Genomic DNA, 25,720 nt, shown 5'->3' with positions numbered 1-25,720 from the left:
TGATAAATAATTGTTCATTGGTATAATTATTTTTATAAACTGATGCTTATCTATAGTGATGATGCTATACCAACGACACAACTAATAGTTATAGTGATGCTTTATTGGTTTAACTAATTCCAACAAACTTTTATCCCTTGGTATAGGTCTATGCCTATGCGACTTTTACTGATAGTGAAAGAAAAAATGGAATAGACATTTTTACCATTAGGGCTTTTACTGATAGGGCTTTGTATTTTTACTGATAGATTTTTGACATTTAGTGACATATTTTATACAGTCACTATATGCAATTTTATACAGTCACTATATGCAATTTGCTTGTAGTGAAAGGTTGCATTTCAGCTTTGCATAAAGATTAAGGCTATCATTAAAACTCCTAAACTCTAGAAAAATAATATTTTTAAATTCGAGAAAAATAATATTATGAGAAAACATTTATACCATTGTTAGGATTAATTACTCTCATTAATGCACATGTACTCTCTAAACAAAGAGAGGATAAAATTGGGGAAAAAAGGTAATTAATGTTTATAGAATTTTCAAATTTGAGAAATAATTTGAAAAAAAAAACCCCAAAAATGATAGCTAATATGGAACATTAGAGTACAATATGAAAATTAACATTAATTATCATTTTCAATTTATATTTTATTGCTTGTTTCACGCTTATTTTAATTATGTGCATGGACTGTTACAATTGATATGTATTAATTTTAGTTTGTATTTTTAATTATTTTTCACTTAAAATATTTTATTAGGTTTCTACTTTAAGCTTAGTGAAAAATTTTTAATTTTTAATGATATTTTAAGAATCTTGGCACTTTATCACATTGATTACTATGATCAATCAAACATAGTAACAAAATATTACTAATGCTATAAGTTCTTAATCAAACATAACTATAATAAATTAATATAATATTTTTAGACATATAGTATTCCGCATTTTATTACTGTGGCAATCTTATTATTGTATTAAAAATTAAATCCATGAACCAAAAACATGAGAAATGTATTTCTCAAATATATGTTATATAAGATATTAAAATATAAAAAAGGAAAAGATAAGAGCTTATGAAATTTATATCAAATTTAAATGCTTAAAAAATTATGTATAATGTGGATAAATGACATTTCACCTTTTTGTATTAGTCCTCCGTCCCATTAAAAGTATCCATCTTAACCATTTTACGGAGAATAACAAAAGTGGTTAGTACTAAAATTTTCACAAACATTTAACATATACTCCTTTAGGTCTTTTTTTTATTTGTCCATTTTACCAAATTCACATGGATTAAAAAAACAGCTGAAGTTAGTTGGCAATCAAAATTTTATAAAAAATTATATTAATTTTTTAAGTTTTCTCTTATTTTAAAATATGCTCTAAAAAATATATAGTTGAATATAATTTATCAGAAGTTGTAGAGGTACATTAAATATAAAAAATAAATTTAGATAAGTAATATTTAATGTTACATAAATTTTCTAAATAGAAAAATAAAAAGGATCAAAGAAATCCTTTAAAAAGGATAAGGAAAAAGGACAGGGGGAGCTATTTCCTATTTTGCTCATTTATCTCTTGATCCACTAATTATCTCTCTCACATTTCTGTCTATGTACATTTAAGTTTCTAGTGGTGGAGAATAGTATATTTCACATGTTGGTAACATTAAATTTAAAGAATTAAGCTAAAACTAGATATGTACATAGATAATTTGGGATAAATAAAGTTCTTCTATTAGTGGACACTTATCACGGGACCAACGAAACATATAATAATAATAATAATAACTACATCAGATTGAATGATTAAATGGGTATGTGTGTATATAATATCACTACAAGATAGAGGATTTATAGCCATGGAAAAAATATACCACTATAGATGCTAAAGGCCCAATTAACCATTAAATCATTGGTTGTTTTATCTTTTTTTTGGAACAAATGTACAGTTTAGTCGCTATCGCATCCACTATGGTTGGGGTTACACAATGATTAGTAGCGGCAAAATTTTTTACCGTTATAAGTCCTATAGAAGCGAAAAATTTATGTCGTTATAAATTTTTTGGTATCCTATAGGGGTGGAAAAATCTGCCGCTATATGCCTTACAAGCCATTGTGCCACATTAATATATTAATTCATTAAATCTCACATCATAAAATTGCCATGAATGAGAAAGTAAAGCTTTTTTTCTTTAATTTGTCATCAATAAAGAATCTTCTTCAAATTAAATGAAAGCCTTATGTACATCAATTTAGTTCCTATATAAGTTGCTTTCTCATTGATGCTTGTGCTAAATGAGTCTTAAGTGCCAATGACCAAATGGTCTATTGGTATACGGGTCACCGATAGAGCTCTTTACCGAGTGGTGAGAGTTCGATTTTCCGCTGAAGGCACATTTCGGGAGATGTGAGCGGTGGTTGTGTGCGGGTGGTCCCAGCGCCCATGTGTGCGTGGGCCCCGCCCCCACTTGCTCCACCGAGGCTTGTGTATGCCCCTGATGATTTAGTAGGGCCTTCGGGCTGTCTGTTCCTCTTGTCAAAAAAAAAAAAAAATAGTCTTAACTCATTCTCTAGCCATGCTTATATATCTCACACACTACACTATCTTTTTAGGCTCTAGAGGCAATCAAATAGAGGGGTTTTAAAAAACCACCTCTATAATAAAATAGGTTTTTTTTTCATGTTTTTAGAGCCGGTTTAGTTAAACTCTTCTACACAAATTTTGTTTTAAGAAATAAAAAATAATTAAACCACCCTTCTCTCTCTCTCTCTCGCGCGCGCTCTCGCCCTAATTCTTCCGCCCTCTCCTCGTGCCCACCTCCCCAAACCCCTCTCATGGTCGCGGCACTGCTCTCCCCTCGCTGTCCTCCTCAGCCGCCCTCTCAAGCCAGCCCTCGCCGTCGTCCCCATCTCTCAGTCCGAGACCCTCCCGGAATTCCTCATCGACGATGAGAAAGTCCGCGCACTCGAAGACCACCTCACCTCTAATCCAGATGACATCAAAGCCCTTCGATCGCTACTTTAGCTCAAAGTGAAGACCAATCTACTCCCCGACGCTATTGCCATCATCGACAGCCTCATTGCTCCAGAACCTGATGACAAGGACCTCCCCCTCCTCGGTCTCTTCTCTTTTCTCCTCCCTCTTCTTCTTACAAAGATATTCAATGTCCAGCTAGTTAATCTTATGATTTTTGGTGGTGTGTGCAGGTCGAAATCATATGATGTTGGAGGTGGGAATTTGTTAATCCTTTTGCTTTGGAATATCAAAGTCTGCCATCCCTTTTTGGCTATAAATGAGTAAATAATATTGTACCCCTTTGTTATGTAATATTTGTCGTGTGCTTCAGGTTTGGAATCTGCAGGGAATAGTAGGAGTTATAACAGCTTTTAATTTTCCATGTGTTGTTCTTGGTAAGTTAACATTACTTTCTTCGGATCACTAATACTGCAGTTTAAGAGATGCTGTTCTTATAGGATGGAATGCCTGCATTGCACTTGTCTGTGGAAACTATGTTGTTTGGTAAGCAAATCCTCTTCTTTTTTGGTAGAAATAAGTGGATCTGAGAAACTGATGGTGTTATTAATTTCTGAGTTGAATTTATATATACATATGTCTATTTGGTAAGATTTCTAATGACTAGCCCTCATCTATATTTTTTTATTGCAATATAATTATCCTCAAGTGTAAATTCATGAAACTTAAAATTTCATACATAAAGTGTTGATGGTAATATTTTAGATGTTTCTGGGTTCTAGGGAGCTCAACCATTTCTAGGCTGTCTTTCCATCTTGGTGAGAATCCATCGTATTTATCTTTGATTCCAATGTTTTCTATGTCTGTATTTGCCTACAAACGAACTTACAGATCATATATACTTAATTGTGATCATATTTATACAACTAGAAAGAATTATCATTGTGCTTATATTCTTTAGTGAGCCATGATGTGATAATATGCTTATGGAGTTTGTTCATATTATGCATTGCAGGAAAGGTGCACCAACAACTCCTTTAATCACAATTGCGATGACTGAGATTATTGCTGGTGTTCTGAGAAGAACAATTTAGCTGGTGCAATTTTCACTTCTTTCTGTGGAGGGGCTGAAATGGGTCAAGCAATAGCTTGTGACAGATGGATACCTCTGGTTTCATTTACCGGAAGTTCCAAGGTATTGAATTTTTAAATCCCTTTCAACTTGTTCATGCAGTCTCATTTGTTATCCTCAACCATAATCTTGTTATATTAATTCTTTTACTCAAGCCACGTAGAGTAATTCACTCATTTCTAGCATCTTTGCAAAGTTACATTAAGTCATCAACCACAGAAACATAATTAATAAAAAGAAAGAATTAGTTAGGATTTAAAATCTAAAATTAACTTTGCCATGTTTTCCTGCCAGATCTTCAATTAGTGCCATTATTGGCATAATGGCATATTGTTTTTTTTAAGTCTGGTGATTCCTTATGTAATGACTTCAACAAACGTGTGAGTCATCAACATGCAGTATCACTTGAAAATCATTCCCATGAAGATCAGAAGGTTGATCCTATTTGTTGTTTTTACAACGGCTTGTCTTTATCTCCATTATAGATTAGTTATCATTCCCTTAAATCGTTTAGAATCATATTTTTCTTTGTTGGTATTAAGATTCTTAGACTCTTTCTGTGCAGAATATTTTAATCCTGTCGTACACATTTAATATCATTCGCTGTATTATCATACAGGTTGGGCAGATGGTTCAACAGATAGTCAATGAGCAGTTTGGAAAATGCTTACTTGAACTTAGTGGAAATAATGCTATAATTGTCATGGATGATGCTAACATCCAACTTTCTGTATGGTTGGAAAACAATCCATTTATTGGCATTACTGGTTTGCCTCATTACAAAACTAGTTTTGAATAATCTCTTTTTCTTTTGATGCAGCTTCTTCATGAGAGCATCTATCAAACTGTATTTGATCAACTGATTGGTGTTTATAAGCAAGTGAAGATTGGTGATCCTTTAGAAAAAAAGGTACCCTGTTAGGACCATTACACAATCCTGCTTCAAAAGAAAACTACGTCAAGGGTATTGAAGTTACTAAATCTCATGTATAGCAGATATCTTGATACTAAAAATGCATCTTTTATTTTCTTTCAGTTGGATTATTATTATTATTGTTGTCAATAAGTTCATAAACAAACTCCGAATGTTGCATTGTATACTCTCTTTATATATACTATTTTTTTATGACCTACAAGTATCATATGCTTGCTGATAGTAAAATAGTGGTTTACTTGTAAGGATAGGTATCTTCTTCTAGAAGTCTGCTGTGGATTTTAAGATTTTTATCAATACCAGTATTTATTCATCTTCACCATTACTTTGTTTGTAATTTTTTTTTTATTGGTTAAAAATATGACCATGCTACTTAACCCATTTTGTGCAGGGAGGGAAGATCCTGATTGGAGGATCCGTTAAAGAGGGAGAAAGTAACTTTGTTCAACCCACAATTGTGGAGATTTCTTCAGATGCACCTGTTGTTATGGAGGAATTATTTGCTCCGGTCCTCTATGTCATGAAATTTAAGGTAACGAACCCAGCTTGTGGGTGCTCTTCTTTTTCTATGATTTTCATTCATATTTGTCCTCCTTTTATTTGTCTATCAAAATCATTACTTGTACCTATGCCTGTCATTAATAATCCTGTATGATAAATGAATTGATATCACTTGATCTCTTTCTTCTATAGACTTTAAAAGAAGCAATTGAGATAAACAACTCAATACCACAAGGGTTAAGCTGCTTCATATTTACACGCAAACCAGAAATAATATTCAAGTCGATTGGGTAAGTACAACTGTGGGTGCTGTTTGGCCATCACTTATGAGACATAGCACATATGAATGAACTTGTATTGTCTTGTCTTTCATCTTTTGTTGTAAGCTTTCATTGTCTTGGATTCTAGTTTTAATGTGTATGTTAAAAAAAAAGCAGTGGGACAGAAAAAGGAAAAAAAGAAATTTTTTAACTTGAAAAAGAAATCTTTATTTTTTTTAGTATAAAAGATTATCTTTGTTGCTTTGTATATATGCAAGTATGCTATCATTATCATTAACAGAGTATCTGTTATTTATATTTTGGAATCTAAAATCTAAATTTGTTTTTGCCCTTGGCAAAGAATAAAGTGGTATAGTTTTCATCTTAATTGCACAGGTCCATTACAAAGCTTGCCATTTTTCTCCTCTCCACTGATTCTATTGTGTTTTGTGTGATATGCAGACCACTTGGAAGTGATTGCACCATTGTGAATGTAAATATTCCTACAAATGGTGCTAAAATTGGTGGTGCTTTCGGTGGTGAAAAGGCCACTGGCGGTGGCCGAGAAGCAGAAAGTGACTCATGGAAATAGTACATGCGAGGTGCGATGTTCTAAATGGTACAATCAATTATGGGAGTGAACTTCCTTTGGCACAAGGAATAAACTTCGGCTAAATTCTGCCTCAAATAATATTCAACTTCCTTGTTCACACATAACTTACTATTTATCATCCTCAGCATTTCTCCCCTCTGAATCATTACATGCCACTCTTGCATGCACCTACATCTTTTCATTTTTGCTTTCAGGTGTTGCGCCATGCATCATTTGTGCAGATGAAGATAATGTTCCTCCTATACACCCTTTCTGGACTGCACAACCTAGTCCCATGGTATGTTAGTAATGTGTGATATTTATTAAATTGGCGAACTCTGAAATTAGTGTCAAATATAATAAAGGTTGTCTTATACCTCATTGGTACTCATTTGGAGACAATTTTTTTCATTTTCTTTTTTTTTATATCTTTAAAGAAGAGTTGCGGACCCAGATAATCATCTATCTAAATCCATTAGAAGCTAGGGCTTTAAGTAGTTTTCATATATTCTTCTATCCATTAGCTGCAGACGAAGGAATGCTTTAAAGTTTTAGATAATAAAAAGTCTAAGAAACTTCCTGTAATTTGCAGGATCTTATCTGCAAACACAAGACACAATAAGAAATCAGGGTTTGTTTGGATGAATCAAAATTCAATACCAATATGAGATAAATTAGGGAACCAAACTATTGAATCAATTATTGTAAAACTAATTTTAGTGAGACATCAACATCTTGCTTGTCAATTGCACTTTCTCTTATTCAGAAATTCAAAAGTAACTTGAAACAATTGTCTTGTTGTCCATGTGCATGTATATAAATGCATGAGAGTGATAATCTTCAAATAAACAACAATAATTCCAATAATTATACACATAAGAAAATATCACTATAAGATTGCAAATTACCTCATGAATTGATTTGCGGCAGAAATGACATCCATTGTGATCACTTAAACAGCTTGTGCAGGTAGATATATGATCATGTGGATGTCTATATATATATATATATATAGATTGATGATATTTGAAAAAGTTTCTTTTTTTGTATTTATATTAACTTTGAGATAGAAAGACATTCATGCATATATTTAAAGTGATTACTCAAAGACTGAAAACTTTTTCAGGTTTTCATTTATTAGCCAACACGTCACATTATTTGATTCAAGAGGTAATTGATTGACTCATCAACTTCTATTTAATAACATGCATATTTAAACAAGAAAGCTAGAAATGTTCAACAAGTTGCTGTGTCCACTGTTGCAGTCACACTTATGATCAAAAGCCCCATGTTTTTCTGCAGTCACCTCCTCCACAGGTTTTCCACCAACATGAATTAGAGATTGATAATGTTGCTAAACAAATAAACCCCACTTTCTATGGCAGTCCAAATTTTATCTTGTATTGATGTTTGCACACAATGTTATTCAAAAGCCTATCAACTGAACATTATTTGTTGGCAACCATTTAACTTCTTGTTATTGACTTTTATGATGAAGTAATGATCAGAAACAAGTAGCTACTCTGAATTTGTTGCTTGGAATAAGTAAGCATCATTTTGCATAAATTTTGCAGAGTGGGATGATTAGGATGATGATGATGTGAATGATGATGTCTCATTGCAAGAATGAGCTTGATGACAACTCTGAGAAGAAATAGACAATTGAGTCATGGAGCTTGAGAACTGATGAATCAATTGGTTGTTTTTTTAGCAATTCTCTCTTAAAATATCAGTTGTTGTGCTAAACTAAGCAATTTTTTTATGTGAACCATAATCTATAACATGTTTTACGTTTCTAATCCGGAGATTCCAAACACTTGGGCTATGGTTTAATAGAGTTTGTTTATCAGAGAATTCAGAGTTCGTATTTTATTTTTCTTTTTAAGCTAGTGAGTTGAATTGCTAGTTTATTTTGTCAAAAAAACCCTGAATTTATGTGTATTTCAATATTTTATTTTGTAAAATAAAAATAAAATGTGAGTTTTTAATTGATTAAAAGCAGGTTTTTAATCAATTAAATAATATATATTTAATTAAAAACTAATTATTAGGCATGTTTTTGAGGGGGTTATAACCGCCTCTCAAACAATAATTATAATTTTAAAATTTTAATTGTAGAGGTGGTTATAACCGCTTCTAAAACTATTAGTATAATTTTAAAATTTTAATTGTAGAGGCGGTTATAACCGCTTCTAAAACTATAACTAGAGTTTTAAAATTTTAATTGTAGAGGCGATTATAACCGTCTCTAAAACTATATGAACTAGTTGGTCTTATTAATTGTAGAGGCGGTTATAACCGCCTTTATAGGTAAAATATCTTTCGAGGCGGTTATAACCGTCTCTAAAAACCACTTCCTTAGCTATTAATTTACCCCAACGATGTATCAAACCTGCTCTAAACTCTAGTGCCGGCTTAATACGATCCGGTTTAGAGGCGGGTGAAAAATTCACCGCTAAAGCTATAGAGGTGGTTTTAACTGCCTCTATAGGTCTTGAAAACAGTCTCCAAAGCTATTTTTTAGTGTAGTGTCACCCATGGAAGAGCCTGATATCTGCTTTTCTCATTGATTTTCAAATATCATACCTACATAATGATAATGTTTTAGTTTGCAAGGAAAGTAAAAACTACATTTACAATCCTTATGATTAGAAAAAACAAATAAATGAATCAATGGGCAATTTATCATTGAAAGATGCTACTCACAAGCAATCATCATAAACTCAGCAAATAGTCTCACCTAATAGATTTACTAATAATAAAATTGTCAACTGAATGAAACTCTTCTGCTCCAACATTGAAATTGTATTTGTTGTGATAACTTCTTGAAATAGGCCACTAGATAGCCTTTCAATTGCTAGAGGGTTGCCATTACATGCATAACATAATAAGTAACAAGCAGACAAATATAATATATCAGGCATTCAATCTTAAAACCAACAACCAAAGTGAGCCTATGATATGGTAGAAAATGAAATCACTCCATTATGTTCCTTTGCCCAAATATAGAGCCACAAGGCTAGAAACCAAATTAAACCGTTGATCTTTCAAAATGACTTATGATTCACATTCTCAATATTCATCAATTATTCCTTACAGAATGGCACACCTATACATGAAAACAGCATGGATACACTTCATTGATAGAATTGAGCTATCTTTTTGTTTCTACTTTTGCTCCTTTTATAAACCGACGGGCATTGAGGAGTTTGCAGTTTGCGTAGTTGAATTCTTCTCCTTGCTAGCAAGTTCCCTTCTAGTGAGATGGAACGGGAGCTATGCCTTCATCTTTAAAGCTTTCTGATTCTAGCCAAATCCCTACATGAAGTTTTAATCAGTCCATCTTTATCTTCAGTTTAATTTTCTCATTGACCATGGATTTTCTTTTGAATTGAGATAATGGCGCCTGTTTCTATGACACCAATGATGACATCGATCTTTACCATTCTTGCTTCAGTTTGGAAGATTTTTTGTGGAATGTGAATTAAGATCGATAAAATCCTAGTTATTAGTTGTGTGTAACTTATGCACCCAATTTGGTATCACATAAACAATGCCCAACAAGTTTACAAAACAATTGATGCCCTAAGCAAGCAGACAGACTAGACTATCTCAACTTCACGACACCATTGCAAACCAAACCATTAATAGTTATTGTTTTCATTTTTCAATCAAAATCAATTCAATAAAAGAACAATAAGGTCTAAACCCATACATTCACAAATAACAGCATCAAAACCCACCATTTTTCTCATTTCAAAGTTGGCAATTGCAGAAGATTTAAATTAAGTCCTTATTTTATATAAATTAATTTTACCTCTGAAATTTTGCCCATTTGCTATCTTACTAATGAAAGCTATTCTCAGATAATTTATTAACAAATGAAGACACATGCTTATAACTTTGACTAAAACAACACCAAGATGTTATGTGCAGTGAGCATGTCAACAAATATGAGAATAAAACTATAGTTTAGTAGTTGAAGTTTTTTGATAAGTAACATTTTACCCTTAGTGTTATTGTGTATATGTATAATAATGCAACTCAACACTGATAGAGCTCTTCGTCGACTGGTGGGAGTTCGATTTTCGGCTGAGGACACATTTCTGAGAGATGTGAGCGGTGGTTGTGTGCGGGTGGTCCCAACGCCCATGTGTGCGTGGGCCCCGCCCCCACTTGCTCCACCAAGGCTTGTGCAAGCCCTTGATTGACTAGCAGAGCCTTCGGACTGTCTATTCTTCTTGTAAAAAAAAATAATAATAATAATAATGCAACTCAATAGCATATTCAATAATAGCTTACCACTTATCACCCAGCATTATATATATGTTCCAGTTATAATCCCCTTGTTTGCGTTTAGAAGAGATAATAATGATGGTCTTGTTTTCTTTAATAGAGTCACCAACATGCAACATGCAACATGCAACATGTCTTGTGTAGATGCGTAGGGTACATAATAGCTACTAACATATCACTACACCAAATTATAGTTATAGAGGCAGACAAAAAGAGCCGGTTTTTAAAATCGCTCTAATGAATGGGATTAAAAAGTTAATCCTATTTTTAGAACCGGTTTAAAACAACCTGCCAGATAGAGTGTTTTCTTATAAAAAACATTAGGTCACTCACTGACCCTTTGCAAAGTTCAGTTCGTGGAGAGCAAAGCACCCCATAGATTCCACGAAGCCCCTTCCTCTCCTCTCTCTCTCTCTCCAAGCCCTAGCACCCACCATGGCGAGTATCTCCTCTCAAGGCCCCGCCACCACTAGATCGGTGGGCTGGCGCCGGCGGAGCCACCCTCAAATCACCGACGCCATCCTCCCTTGAGACGCCCTCGGCCCGGCTGCTGACTCTGGATTCCGTGAGTTCTTGGTTTTTCTTCTAGGATTGAGGTTTTGTCTTGCGGATCGCGCTGCTTGATTTGGGATTTTTAGAGACTCGAATGATTACGGCTTGACTCGAATTTGACTTTGAAGAATTAGTTTTGTAGCCGAATTGGAATTTGGAAACCCTAGCTTAGGGTTTTCAATACATTGAGAAGATTTATTGTATTTAGGTTTGATTAGGGTGAGAAGAGTAATTTGTGTTCACAAGTGCGAATGGCTTTGCAAATGGGTTTTGTCCCGTTGTCTTCACATCATGGGTTTAGTATTGGGCATACAGGAAGGCACCAACTACCATTCTTTCATGTAGCCCAGATGAATATCATTGCTCGCTTGGTCTGTGCTACTACGTGTTAAGATGCTCGAGCTTATCAAGGGATATATAGAATGATGTGAGCCATTAGATCTTAATCTAAAAAGATAATATGGACATGTGATGTTGCTAATTCTAGTTAGAGTGGGGCTCAATAAGAGTCTTGCCTCAACTTTGTAGGCAAGTGACTTTCATACGAGACAATTACCACAAATGCCTTCATATGTCACCAAAAGGATATAATCGATCGATGAGGATGCAAACAACTCAAATGGTGTAAAGAGTAGGGTCGCTTATAGAGTTGTCCAATAACAAGGATGGAATGAGCTAACTTTGGTGTGCAATTATCCAGAGCTTCCTTTTTAACTTGAGGAAGAATCCTATTTTCAAAAAGTAATAAATAGGAGTAGATCCAACTTGATTCTTCTCAAACCTCATGTCTTTGTTTTTGTGATTACTCATCTTTACTTCTATGAGATAAGTACTCAAGATGAACACCTTTTCCTAAGATTATTGCTATAGGATGATCGTAAATTTTGAGGAGAGAATTGAGTCTTTCCTTCATTATTAATCGAGTCATGTTAATGATCCTCAAACTCTTAAATTGTTGATCACTCAATCTTACCCCGACCTTATACGTGGTCATTCACCTTCATCTCTAGCCTCATACTCCTTACTAGTTTAATTTTGCTATGAGTTCAAAGCTTATGTAACAAAACAAGTTTTAGACATCAATGCTCGAGGTTAAACACAATCTAGCAAATAAAGCCTCATATTCACCTTTCATTATTTGTAGCTTTAAACCCAAACCTTGGTGCAATGTTAGTCTTCTAACCCTTTGGGGTTTTTGAGGGTAAGCTAATCCCTAATCCATTCTCCATGAGCTTACCTATCCACAAAAGTAAATCCATAATCAAATTGCCATCTCTCTGCCTTACGCCTTCACACAATTTACCTTGTGTAGCTCTACCAAAAGGTTTTGCTAAAACTTTCACTTTGGTAGTGGTTCATGGTTTATAGACCATGCTTACATAGCTGAATTGTCCATTTGGATAGGCTTCTTGATATTTTAGGCTTTTGAAGGTCTTGTTTGAGGGACTTATTAGTAAGAACCATGATACATACCATGCATCTAGAAATAAGATCTCAACTTACAAGCTAAGGTGACTAGTACATAGCCGAGTTTTTCTAATAGAAGAAATCTGCATCGTGATATTGGAACTTGGTCTTTGGATACTTTTTCTCTCTTAGTAAAATAGAGCTAATCGTGATAGCCATAGCGTGGCTAGGTACACAATAATTCATCTTAGAGCTAGCTTTTGGCTTAGTAAGCAATATAGCAAAACTTAAATATTTTTCAAGCTGTTGAAAAAGCTATCTCACAATCCTTGGATCCATTCCACCTATGTTCAAAAATTACTTTTTGTATTTCTCTTACCTAGGTATACTCTTGTATTTCGGAAGAGAAGCTGATGAATAAGGCTCTTATAATCATTAATTCTTTGTGAACATCCCTGTGAGCTCAAAAATTACTCCTCGGTTTTAGTATGAGGAATGTTAAGAAATTGTTGTTTTTCTTGTTCTCGAGATGCATTCATTGATCTTCTTAAAAATCCAATCATTAACATCTTCTAAATTGCTCAGCTGTTGCAAATATGCTTTGGTTGTCTTTTGGCTACTTCTTGCTTGCATTTTTAACTTGACAGAAGGAAAACAGAGTCGGCGCTTAGTGGAATTCAAGTTATGATATCTCTTTATCATAGCATGTAGAAAGGGTATGAATAAGTTTAATAATTTAGCTTGAGTCCCAAACTAAGAAAAAGAAAATTTTAATTTAATCATTGAACCTCCAAAGAATATTGCAAGTAACTTGGCTCAAGAAAAAAAAATGATATAAATTACTTGTATTGTCAAAATATAGTAGCTTGACTCACAAATGAATCTTCATTGTCCACATTTCGAATTTCCTTTTTCTTGGTCTTGAGTTCCTTCCTTAGAGAATCCACTTCAAGCTTAAGCTTTTCATTCTCTATATAAATTTTAAGGGAATAACCATTTTTGGCTAATAAGAAAATGCAAGAAAAAGACAAAGAATGACCACAGTTTGTATAATTAACAAATTGAAGATGGTTCATGAGTTGCTAATCACAAAATAGTCAACATCTTGAATGATTATTTGTAATATTTGCAACATTGTTTCACTTTCATAGTTATCAATGGATTGATCTAGTTAATGTTGATCACAAAGCACAGGACATGCCAATTTTTTTATTCTAACAGCAAAGCATTTAGACAGAATAGCATTTCAATCTAAACATAGTCGACACCTTGAATGATTATTTATAATATTGGCAACATTGTTTCAATTTCATAGTTAACAATGGATTCATCTAGCTCATGCTAATCACAATGTACAGGACATTCCAATACTCTAACAAGATAACATTCAAAACATGAATAGCACTTTAAAATAAAAGTGGTTGAGACCTTTTGAGTGATTATTCATAATATTAGCAACATTGCTTCCATTTAATACTTAACATCGATTCATCTAGCTCATGCTGATGACGAAGTACAGGGCATGCCAATTTTTTTACTCTTAACAGCAAAGCATTTAGACAGAATAGCATTTCAATCTAAAAATAGTAGACTCCTTGAATGATTATTTATAATATAGGCTATATTGTTTCCATTCCATAGTTAACAATAGATTAATCTAGTTCATGCCGATCACAAAGTATAGGATTTAGTATTTACCTGCTACGTTCGCATTAAGCAACGAGCTAAGTTGATTACACTTGCATTCTAAATGTTGCAAGTGTTCATTTTTGGCATCAACCTCATACATGAGCCTCGTCACAAGTTTGTTTGCTTCCTGGTTCTTGTTCTACTTCCATGGAACACATGACCACACAGTTCACAAATTGCAGCACCATCAACAATGAGCACATTAGACATATAAGATCATAATGCACTCTCACAATCAATTTATTTTAACTGTTCGAATATCATATTAGAACAATTTTTTGCAACATTGATTCTATATAAGACATTAAGACCTCAGCATTTTTTAGCAATTCCACTAAAATCTCAATCCATTCAATTGTCTAATTGAAATAAACACCAAAAAAGAAGGAAATAGGAATAAGATTAGCTCACCAAATGCAACAAGGCAAGGAGGAGATTAGATTGTTGCCATTTCAATCGAGTCAAAATGAAAAAAAGGATGAGTAATTGAATTTATTGGTTCCATCTACCGCCATTGGATTAAACTAACCACTGTGAAAAAAGGATTTTTACCAAACACGAACTACCCCTAAAATACCTTGAGTAATATTTACCATTTTTTTAAATTATATATATATATATATATATATATATAGTGTTAGGTGTGTAATTAAAAAATATATGAAAGATGTGAAATTTTAATGCACATAAAAAGGATATATAAAATATTTCATAATATTTTATCATCATTAAATATTAATATATAAAGTAGTAGTAAAAAGTATCTTATGTAGGGGTTTTGGGTGGGAGTGATGGGAGAGTTGAATTCTTTTTCTTTTTCTCTTATGATTGCTTCTTGATAATGTACTTTTTGCTTGTGATTTTTGTTTGATTTTTCAAGATTTTGAAGGAATATGTAGAATATGCTAGTTTTGATCACTTTGAATTATATAGAAAAATAGAGAAATTTTAGGCTTATTCGTTCGTCTCAAAAGCATGAATTGGTTTATATTCATGTGAATTACTTGCATAAATTGTTTGAGTTCATTTGGTGAATTAGAACATGTTCATTTGGCTGAGTCCCTTTTTTTTTTTTTTGGAATCTTGTTGATTTTAGTGAATATTAAAGTTATAAATTCTTCTACCAACTACCTTTATGTATTTAACATTGAATGTGACTTTCCTTTAGGGCAGTAAATGTAGAAACTCAGGACATTCTAGGAATATGCCAATCAATTGATAGAATATGAATTAGAGGATAAGTTCATTAGTCCTTATTCCCCATAGGTGACATGGCTTTTTTTCAAATCACCTTTAATAACATCATGAAGTTTGAGTTAAACTTTTAAAGGTGGATAATCCTATATTGTATTTAAAATAATTTAAGAGAGATTAATCTTTGTGAAAGGTGTTTTGGGAGCAAATCAGAACTGAGTACTAGAATAGTCCACTTAGGAAAAAATTTAGTGTGATTAGTTAATTAGAAATCATGGCTAATTCAATTTCATTGTTTGAGTTTCTAGAAATACACATATAAATGCACTAGGACAAACAAATTACCATTGGCCGGATTATATTTCAAACTATGCATGATATCGATTTAATAATTTAGCATTTAATTATTTTTTACTTGATTTTAATTACAATTATAGCGTTTTATTTGATAATGTTTGTTTACTTATGTAGGAGAATTCATGGTTAAAGATCGAGAGGATTGAAGATGAAGAGGATACATGATGCTTTTTTACTGTGTAATTAAACCAAAAAATATTTTGTAATAAAAGTAGACAAATAGTGTAAAACTCTTTACATTTTGTTATTAATGAGAATACATTACACTTGAGCTTATTACTTGTCATTGTTGTCAATAAAAGTCAATGAAATTGAATTTATGATATTTTTAAATGTTTTGAAAGATTCATTTCATTGTTTTTTATGTTCAGGTTAAATAAATTTATTTATTATTAGTAGAAAAATAAATTAAAATTCAATAAAGGCGGTTATAACCGCCTCTAAAAATATGAACATGTAAAAAATTATTAGCTATAGAGGCGGTTATAACCGCCTCTAAAATCATTGAAAATGGATAATAAATCATTAGCTATAGGTGGTTATAACCACCTCTAAAACTATTGAGTAGAGTTAAGAAATTATTAGCTATAGAGGTGGTTATAACCGCCTCTAAAACCATTGAAGAGAGAAAAAATTATGAGCTATAGAGGCGGTTATAACCACCTCTAAAACTATTGTGAAGAGTTAGGCCATTATTAGCTATAGAGGCGGTTATAACCGCCTCTACACATGTTATTTAAAACAGCTTCTGTAGATAAAACTTACCCCAACGGTTGGTACAAACCGGCTCTAAAGTGTAGAGCTGGCTTGATACGAAGCAGTTTAGAAGCGGGTGAAAAAACCAACTCTATAGCTATAGAGGCGGTTATAACCACCTCTATAGGGTTTGAAAACCGCCTCAAAAACCCTCTTTTGGTGTAGTGTATGTTAACAAAAAGGTGCATATATTTGAGAAACCAAAGAAATACGCAGTTATGAAAACTAAATAGGCATGGATAATATGTCAGACATAAGTTACATACTGGGGTTATTATTCAAACGACTTAGTACCGCAAGTTCTAATATGTTAGGACTTGAACAGAAAGTGACTGGTCAAATAAATGAAGCCAAAACTATTCACATTTCAGCCATAACATAATTTCCTAGGGTACATGATAAAAATAAAGATTGTTATAATTTTTTCTAAGAATTTGTCATAAAGGAATTTTAGAAACTTGTTGTGTTTTCATTTTCATATACTCCACACAACAAATTGATAGATCCATACGAGATTTCTGCAACATAAGCCAAATAATTAAATGAATGAAAAGAACATATAAGATGTAGCATATGGATTCAACTAAATGCTTAACATAACAACAACTCAACGATTGCAACATATGGCACCAGAGAAGAACTATAAGTAAACCAAAGTAGTGATATAGACCAAAATCTCCAAACATAGATTTGCATAAACAATAATACAAAGCTAAAAGAAATGAGATCTATAATAATAAATCTCAAATTTGCCCAATATAACAACCAATAAAGCTATAACATTTTCAACAAATTCCTATAGAGAAATTCTGAAAAATAAAAAATTCATAGATTACAAGCAGAATTACAAGAAAAAAAATACAATCAATCCATGCATCTTTCTTAGAGTCCTTTCAAGTATACAAGCAAGCCATCACAAGAAACGAGACCAAAAGGCTTCATACACATGAGTTCTATAAGAACAACAAATAGAAAAAACACCCAGAAAAAGGCAAAAATTCAGCATAAAACGAAGGCCAAAAATTAGACTTGCTGATTCTCACTGATTTCCGGTAGAAATCAACTTTGAAGCCAAAGAATGATGGTAAACTAGGTCAAGAACAAAGGATAGACTGATAGATAAGAAGTGACGAAGTGTTTATCACTTAATTTGCATTTACACTCCTCTGCTTAACTAAATTATAAAATACTTTGTATGAGAGTTTTTAATAAGTTTAAATTAATTTTTAGAATAAAAAAAATTCTATATTAATTTAAATAAAAGAATCCCTTGTTATTTTATTTTTTAAAATATTTATTTTTATAATAAATATTCAATAAGTAAAATTATAATGATACATTTGGTATGATGGGAAATACCAACTTCTTATTAGGGAACTTGTGTGCCAATAATAATAATAGGGAAATGAACTATTAGTCATTTTATAGTTTGCGTATCCCTCAAAAATACCTACAAAGGTCTCTCTTTTTTTCTTTTTCAGCCCAGATGCTTCTAATAGAGGAGAGGATGCTGTTAAGTGGCTTATGAAATTACCACTCTGTCCTTGTTCCTTATCCTGTAATGGCTGGTACACAATATGATAAAAAAACCCCTCCCATCGGCATTGGAAACTGCTTAAGGGCAGTTGGACAGTTGGCGGCCCGAAGCGTTGGGATGCAAGAAAGAAACCCTTGCTTCGCTGAAGCTACACCACTTGGCCTTCTTCATATTATGCTGAAGCCCGTGGAGATCCCTTTTCTCGCATTCGTCTTCCTCACGAAACACCACCAAAGAGTTGTCTGGAGACTTTCTCTTATTCAAGGTTTATCGGCAACTTTCTTCAAGGAAAAACCCAGCCAAAAGGTAAGAAGATAGGTCTAGGCGGCCATTCAAGTAGAATGAGGGTCTGACGTTGTGTGGTGTATAGATTTAGGGTTTGCAGTTTGGTTGTTTATTTCCTATGTAGTTGGTTTGTTTCTGTGTAGAATTCTACATCTATGCTATGTAGTTGGTAATGTTTGTCATTTTGGTTTTTCATTTCCTGTGTATTTTTTGTTACTTGCTGTGTATAATAAGATTTTGATCTTTCAATCATTTACTCATTATGTGTATTTTTTAATAACAACAAGCAACAATACTAGTCAATGCAAGGTGTTATGTGCCTCCTATTGTCGAAACAATCTTGGAATTGAAGAAGGAAATGAACATGCGACCACTGGGAGATCCTCCACAGGATGCTTTTTAGCCTTTTTATGGATGTGACACTTGTGATGCAAGAGAGAGAAATTCTTAATGCGCTGCTACATGTTTATGATGACCACAACTAACTCTTTAAGATAGGGGAAAGCATGTTGTCATTTAGGGCAGAAGACCTCGTACTCATTCTAGGCCTTCATTGTGAAATATCATATCCTTCAAGAATGAGAGGCTTCAATCCAAATAATAGCAAAGTTTTCTAAATAAAATGAATAATCACCACTATGATGCAATTAAAGAAAACCTCTTCATGCTTGGACGCAACAAAGATGGTGAGGAGGAGACATATGTGAAGCTCCTCTTGGTCTACTTCATGACTACTATCTTCTTCCTCAATACTTCTCTGAATGTGGCAACATTCGCAGCAAGGTACGCTAACAATCTGGCCTCGATCGCTTGGCCGTTACCCTTGGATGCATGCCATTCACAAGTAGATGAAGGCTGATATCCCTTTGATAGCTGCCCGTGTGCAACTTCGATGTAAAGGAAAATACACCACAACAGGATATTTAAAAGGGTTCACCATTACCCTAATAATCTGGTTCTATGAGGTGATGGGTAGTGTAAACAAACTGCACTTGGGATGGACACCCCGTATAATGTGCTACGGGGAAACCTGTTTCCTTAGGGCGGCATCCATCGGTCCTCTATTGAAATCACTCAAAGAGAAAGAAGTAAGTTTGTCCTCTTTCTGTGTAATATGTTTGCTAATTGTGTCTAATGAGTTGTTTCATGTGTATTATTGTGGTTTCGTGTGCATAATAATGTGTTCCTCTGTATTATCTTGACGTCCTCAGTATTATCATAGCTTCATGTGTATAAAACAGAATTCGTGTGTAGTTTTCATGTTTTATGTGTATTTTTTAGATTATCTATGTACAATATGCTGACAACCTTGTAATTTATGCACGTTTGTTTTGTGAGAGCCAATAATGAATAGAATGCGTTAGTTCACAGGGTCCGGAGGGAGAACCGAAAGCAAATCTCTCAGAGATCGTCTCAAGGGAGTGACACAAAAAATGGACCTGTGAATATTCCCGACCCACCAGGCCTTTGAAAAAAAAAATAATTTCCCCAAGGAGTCTGGCCAGAAACCCAACCAAGCCTCGATAAGGAAGCGAGGTCAGGATCATTGCCCCCAATCAACCCTTAGAAAATCTCTCATTGTTGATTATCTATTGAGAGCTCGGATGATGTTTCGCACGGTGATGATGACATGCACCAATTATTGCAGCATGTATTAATTGGGTTTCGTGAACTGTGAGCTTGTATAGACGAGCATGATGCCAAGGATTCATGCGACATAGGGATGACACACGACCACAACCTCCAGATTCTGACATCTAGCAGGAACCAACTGATCTTGCTCATCCTCCTTCTTCAGGTCGTTCTCCTTCTTCAGTTATGAGGATCAAACGTGTAGTGTTGTCTTGGAGAGGCCGCACTTACCAACTTAGTGTGAAGAGGATTGGCAAAGGAAATTCCTTCACCGAATGAGGCCGTATCTTAGTCGGAGGTTGAGGTTCCTCTAACAGTTATTAACCTACCTAACCCAAAATAAGGATGCAAAGGGGTGGGGATTCCCCAAAATAACCCTCCCCTCCCCCCCCCCTACAGGGCAAGGGGATTCTCTGACTTTTAAATTCCTCCTTCCCGCCCTACAGGGCAAGGGGATTCTCTGACTTTTAAATTAAACATTATACATATATATATATTTATTAAAATAACTCATATGGTTTTTTTATATATTAAAAAATTTGATATTGATATAATATTATATTGACCAAATATTTGGATTTAAAAAAAATTATTTTTGATATTTATTAATAATGTTTTAGATTTTCAATAAAACTAGTGTTACTCCCTTTCAATACTCAGAGATAATTATATGAAAAATTGTTTTCAAAATTTTAATCAAAACTTTTTATTTCCTATTATAGATAAATATGTTATATTAAAATTAAGATTAGATAAAATAAGATATTTAATGAAGAGGAGGATGAGGACAATGAGGTAAATGTAGTTTTTATATAAATTTATTTTTAACTTTGATCTTATTTATAATTTTATTTTGTACTTACAATTTTATTTATTATTCAAGGTGGAGCTATCATATCAAGATGGGGTTAGTGGATTCTCAATTTCAATGATGTGCACAATGAAAAAAATTAATGAAATATGAAATTGTTGTACTAGTTTTTGTATTATAAATTTTATGAATGAATTTGTACATTTAATTACTTTCAAACTTATTGTTATTTGTAATAATTAGTTTGTTGTTTTCTCATACATCATATTATGTTTATTTTGACGAATATTATGTTTTTTCTTTAATTTCATATATGATGTGTTACATGTGTAATGCTATAGGAAAAAAATTTAGTAGGGCGGGGATTCCCTGACCAGCGGGCGAGTAAGTGGGGAAATCACCCCCAGCGGTGGCGGGGAATCCCCACCTCGTGGGTAGTAGGGATGGCAATGGGGATTTTATTCCCCATCCTACCCCGCTCCACTTGCATCCCTAACCTAGAAGCTGCAACACAAGGAATTGACACCTCCGTTCCTGCCACTGAGGACCCCTAGGGATGATATTTCTATTCCTGAGGCCCAGTGCCTTCCCCTAGGGGTGAAATTTCTCTTCCTGAAGGTGGTAAAATTGAGACCCCCAACGGGTAACATGATGTACGGCTGCGCTAGACACAAATCAAGTCAATCGTACCCATCTTTCTCCGAAGAGGCCTCCACTAAAGCTTGTCCCAATAAAGAAGACCCCACTAAAGAACGCTCCACCGAAGAGAGCCCCATTGAAGAAAACAGCACCGAAAAGAGCTCCACTGAAGAGGGCCTAGTGAAGAGCACCCCGTAAAAAAAACACCTACACAAACAGGCTCCCGCTTCCCTGATGGATCAGAAGCGAAAGAGGAGGCCTTACACATTGTCGACATACTATTTGAATCCCTCACAAGTATGAATAATCGAAAATGAAATGGCGAGTCACTTGCCCTGGTACAATATGAGGGTCCAGCAGAGGGCTAGATCTACCATGAGGGACAATTAAAGGTTGAAATAGTTTTCATCCCAAAGAATAAGAAATGTACAGGTTTCGATAGGTTGAACTAAATTGAACAAGTAGTCATCTCGATGCACCTAAACACTCGTAATGACAGGTAACTTTTCTCTCTATATATTATGGATCTTCTATAGGAATCAAAGTTTATGAAACATTTATGTATTAGAAGTCTTTCATGTGTAGATTTAGCCTTTCATGTGTAAAAAATTAGTCTTCCTATGTATTATATATGTTTTATGAGTATAATATTATTTTCCTGTGTGTACTTAATGTGTATTGTTTATCAAATCTTGTATAATACATTCTGTTCTTATGTAATTATATTATACAGATCTGTCATTTGGAGGGATAACTATGGGTATATGAAGCATGACAGCCTCTACGTCCTCCTTGAAGGGAAAGAACAAGAGCTCGATGATGTTGTTAATGTCCTCGTGCTTATGATTCACAAAGAATTGCTAACCAATCCCTTGCCATACAAGAAGCATGCTATTGTCACACGGCCCCAAGCGATTGTTATGCAAAAACTGCAATTCATGGTAGATCAAGCAGTATATATAATGGAGGATGTCATATATAGGCACAAGCAAGCTAAACTTATCCTTATGCCTATCGTCCTCAATGATTATTATCGTATGCTTGTCCCTGACATTCCAAATCAGAAATACATGCATTATTCCTCCTTATCTCCCCTGTATATGATGCCGACATCATAGCTATGATAAGCGAATCCAGCATAATTTTTCAGCTTGATTCCTCATTTTTTTCTACTCATTAATAGTCAATGTTTGTCATGTTTCATAAGGATCTCTTTGAATTGTGCATCCAAATTAATATAGGGTACAACAAATCTAACGACCTTTCACAGGAGCATGTGTGGAATTTCCCATAACAGGAATCCAAAAGCATTAACTATCTTGTTTTTTGCGTGCACTATATGGAACAACTTTTGAACAGGGAAAAGTTGGACATACCTTTGTGGAACATCCCATTCCAGTGACTCAGCTATGTCATATGTATACTGGTTGACGGTATGCGGAGGAAAGTTGTCCTGACTGCAGATGTGGTGAAGGACGCTATCACGAAAAAGGACATCGTCAAGAAAAAGGATGACGCTAAAGAAAAGACAGTCATCGGGGAGAAGGATGCTCCTGCTAAGGAGGAAGACATTGTCGAGGAGGTTTAACTTGCTTGGGAGGAGATAATGGCTGGTGAGGTGGATGTTGAGCCTATAGAGGAGATACATGCGGCCGAAGCATTCATTGCACCTGTAGAGATGGCTACCCGGGAAGAGGGTGCTATCGGGGAAGAGAATGTTATGGATGTGGTGAACGTTGTAGCCAAGTCGAGCGCTACCGAGGAGGAGGATGCTGCTTGGGAGGAGGACGCAACAGTGGACATAAATGTTGTACCTAATGACAATGTCACAGAAGGATAACACTAACGATGTCGTTGAGGATGCTACCCCATCCAATAACTGTTGATGTTGCTGCATTTCTCTCATGTATAGTCATAAACATTTGTACTAAATTAATAGCGGTCACATAAGAAATACTTGCATTTTTTCGCTTTAAAATGAAAAAAAAATCTTGCTAGTTTCTAAGTATATATATGAATTAATGTGAATATTACACAGGTAAATTGCATAATGCACATCAACCTCAAATGTTATACAGGTTAGACAAGTAATACAGGGAAATGCCCCATAATACACAGGAATGAAAATAATTCACAAAAATGCAAAATAATACACAACAACAACAACAACAACAACAACAACAAAAAATGTACACAATGCATGCTACCATTACACAAAAATGATTTCTGTCAAAAAGAAAAATAAATTAATAACCCCCACCCATATTATGCATAGAGCGTTTAGTCTGCTCTGAATAGATTATATGAACGACAATTATGTCTAGTTTAATGGCACCGACTACAATTTAATCGCTGACATCAAAAGCCTATGACTCTATTTGCATCCTTCGTGGATGGCCGGGTCATTTCTTTGATATTGGCGGCCGCATTTGGAGTTCACGTATGTCATCACATGGCTTGTCACTGTCAAGGATCGAGTATTCTGGTTCGGCATTTACACGATGATATCATTCGACTGTGATATGAAATAATCATCTATGTAACAGTGCGCATTTGTGTCTGTTTGAATAATCATAGCACATGCATGCTTGTACAAGAGCCCATGCACTTCCCATCTTTTGCAAGTGCACTTTCATATTTGGAGGATGACAACACTATTGTGGTCATCAACCACTTCGTAGATGTCATCATTGAATTGGCCCACCCTTAGAAATGACTGTCTTTGATAATTGGTTCAACCGTTTTGCGTATCTTAGGGCAGAGATATGCATCCCACTTGTTTGATTGCTTTGTGTCTTTCTGCTAGCATATTCATAAGTTTAAACCTATGAATAAACACACAATATACACATTAACTCTATATAATACATATAAAAATAAAGCAATAAAGTTTAGCATAACTTAATAAACGGTAAATTAATATATTACATAGAAACCATCAATATTACACAATAATGGATTAGAGTATACACAAATGTTTAATAATACATGGAAAATATATGTATGTGCATGTAGAGGCTAACCTTATGGAATAACCATACTTGTTACTGGTAGATGCCACGCCTCTTTCATCCAAGTGTTGAAAGACTCTGCTACATTGGAGTATATCTACTATCGCACACCCTTGAACAAATAGTTGCACCAATGATCAACGTCGGACTTGTGTAGCAATCAAGCATGCACATCGCTCGATATAGACGTAAGTTCATTGATTGCATCATTGAACTCTCTCGATGTGTAAGTGTACACAATTTTGATGACTATTACCAAATACTACTCTCTCAGTGCTTTTTTGAGTCTAGAATTGGTCTTCGTGAAGTTCGCCTTCAAATGTAGTAGGCAATAATTAACAATGTGGCAATGAGGGGAAGACTCTTGCACAGCGCTGACTAGACCCTTGGATCGCTCTGAGATGAATGTAATAATTTATTGTATTTGGTTTGACCGTACACCGCCTTCCCGAGAGTAGCAAGAAACCAAGTCTAGTTCTCATCTGTTTAATTATCGACGATAGCGAATGATACATGAAACAAACCCTCACTGCCATCTTTAACTATTGCCCCTAGTGGAATCCCATCGTACTTACCCAGTAAATAAGTTTCGTCCACAAAAAGTAATGCCCTGCACCCCTTATTGAATCCCAACAAACAAGCACAAGAAGAGTAGAAAGCATGCTTAAACCGCTCCTCGTCATTCTCAATGGTGACGACGCTACCAGGATTCGTCTCCACCACTTTATTTACATACCAAAGAAGCAAATCATTGCTACTTACCTCGCTACCATGGATGGTGACCCTGGTAACCTCCTTCCCCATCCAAGCACCCTTGTACAGTTGATGAACACCATGGTCACGCAACATAACCTTTTGTATATCGACAGTTATATACAATAGCCGCTCCTTTAGATTTCACATAACACAGTCATAGACCCATTTCTCACTAGCTTTTGGGTGCGTTGTAATACTAACGCCTCCACTGCAAATGTGCATTGTTTGCATTGTCTTCACCTAGAAACGTGTCTACGTTTCTCTCTTTGGATACATGAACATGCCACTTTCAATCGTGAGCAGTGCACTTGATGGTCACCAAGAGTTTTTTTTTTTTTTTATAAAGATAAAGTCAAAATTTTATCTTATGGTGTTGCTACGTAGGGCATCTTTGAAATG

The 25,720-nt window shown here is 34.4% G+C and overlaps 1 pseudogene; it reads left to right on the top strand.

Moving 5' to 3' along the window:
* Nucleotides 1-2,449: 2,449 nt before the first annotated feature.
* LOC120278443 lies at nucleotides 2,450-6,482 on the top strand (annotated as a pseudogene).
* Nucleotides 6,483-25,720: the final 19,238 nt, after the last annotated feature.

The sequence above is a fragment of the Dioscorea cayenensis genome, chromosome 16, assembly GCF_009730915.1.
Source record: "Dioscorea cayenensis subsp. rotundata cultivar TDr96_F1 chromosome 16, TDr96_F1_v2_PseudoChromosome.rev07_lg8_w22 25.fasta, whole genome shotgun sequence".
Classification (NCBI taxonomy): domain Eukaryota; kingdom Viridiplantae; phylum Streptophyta; class Magnoliopsida; order Dioscoreales; family Dioscoreaceae; genus Dioscorea; species Dioscorea cayenensis.
The sequence above is the reverse complement of the archived record's forward strand: the minus strand, read 5'-3'. Positions and strand labels throughout refer to the sequence as shown.